Consider the following 1,933-nt stretch of genomic DNA (forward strand, 5'->3'; position numbering starts at 1 on the left):
GAAAGCTCAAATTTTATCACTGGCAACAAATACTTTCAGTTGTTTTCCTTGAAGTGACAGGCTCGCTTGGTTCCTTTTTCAAAAAAATGTCTGCCAAATGCCCAAGTCTGAATCATCCTAGTTTGTCTGTCAGTCGTTCTTTCAGATAAAAAATGTCGTTCTATGGAAAAGACACAAACAAAGCCGCCTAGCTCAGCTTGCAACTCAAACACAGGTGCTTCTCCTAACAGCCACTGCTGTTTGGCATGCAGCCCAAGTGCTTTATTCATATTTCTCATGTCATCATGTCAAATATTAAAAAGTTCTGTATTCAAGGGTTGAGATTTAATAAAGTGAGTTAATTTTTACCACTTCATCAACAACATTGTTAAGGGCAATTGGTCTTTTCTTTTTTCTTTCATGACCATGTGGTGGAAAGTGGGTAGCATGTGAAGAAGAGGGACACTGCCCTAGAAGAGTGATGATGAGTATCACTTGGTGCCACTGCTTTAATCTGTGTTAAGATGCTGGCGGTTTTACTCACCATTGCTTTTGCACTATTATTGACAATGTCAACACAGTAGAGAAGGCAAAAAACATCCTAGTATTATGAAACTCGTTTTGACCTTATAGACCCCCATGATAATTAAGGGATCCCCCTCTTTCCTTGGGTTCCATGGGCCACACTTTAAGAGCCATTGCTTTAAGGACATAAAGGGGCATTTAATACAACCTGGAAGGATGCCTGGAGGCTTTGTTAAGAGGGTGAAGCCTGAGCTAAGGTTCAATGGACACAAATGTAAGAAAGGGTTGACTGTCTAGACACAGGGAATACCACAAGCAAAGGCACCGAGTGTGAAGAGCAGGTCTCTCTTCCTCAGTGTCAGTCGAGCAAAAGGTGCAGCGAGGACAGGGCCCAGAGCAGAGATAGCAAAAGATACAGATGGCCTTGGATGCATGAAAGGAGCTGAAACTTCATTCTTCAGGTGGTAGGAGCTCTGGAAGGTCTTACAGAGCAGGGGAGCAATGCGGTTGGAGTTGTCTTAGCTCTAGCACTCTGGTGACAATATGGTGAATGGATTTGGGAGGTTTACACTGGAGAGAGGGAGCTCAATTAAGAACCAGTGCCTTGTCAAGGTAAGAGATGATTAAGAGAACAGATGGTCAACTAATTAAACACCAAGCCCCCTCCCCCTTATTAATTTAGTCAGAATATTATAACTAGTGCATTTGCTCAGGAGACACAACTATATATCACCTTGAATTCATGAATGCAGACCTGGACAATAAAAAAGAAAAGCAGACTTATAGATCAGACTCCATGTTTCTACAACCCGTATCTTTCCAGACCCTCAAATGGAAATTCTTACCCGCTCTGCTCGATCATTTCCCTTAATAATTAGAGAACAGAGAGCAGGGGTAGAAGTGGGCTTACAAGTTATGTTTAATTGTTTCTTGCAAGAGCATAACTAGATGACATTACAGAGGTCCGAGGTCACAGAATTAATTTTTTTGCTTTCACTATGCTGCGTGTGTTTCTGTGTGTGTGCACTCGCGTCTATACATAGTATTTACTTGCATACTTTAACACTGCACTGTACTGCTACACTCCATCCAAACCCAGATTAGCTCTCATCTGGACTTCAGTGATTCCCTGCTAGTCTTATTTCTACTCTTAACCCACTGCAATCCATTTTATACACAGCATCCACAGTGATCCTTTAAAAATATAAATCAGATCATACCATTTGCCTGCTTACAATCCTCCAATGACTTCCTGTTCCCCTATAGGGAAAAAATCTAAAATCCTTCTGCTGTTCTACAAAGCCCTGAATAAATGACTCCTGCCTGCGTCTCTGACAACGTCTACCCCTCCTTGCTTTGCTCACCAAAGTCTTATCGCCCTGGCTTTGGTGTGTTTCCATCTTGGGGCCTTCCCACTAGCTGTTCTCTG

This window comes from Ursus americanus, chromosome 32, assembly GCF_024610735.1.
Source record: "Ursus americanus isolate L20-20 chromosome 32, mUrsAme1.1.p, whole genome shotgun sequence".
NCBI classification, from domain to species: Eukaryota; Metazoa; Chordata; class Mammalia; order Carnivora; family Ursidae; genus Ursus; species Ursus americanus.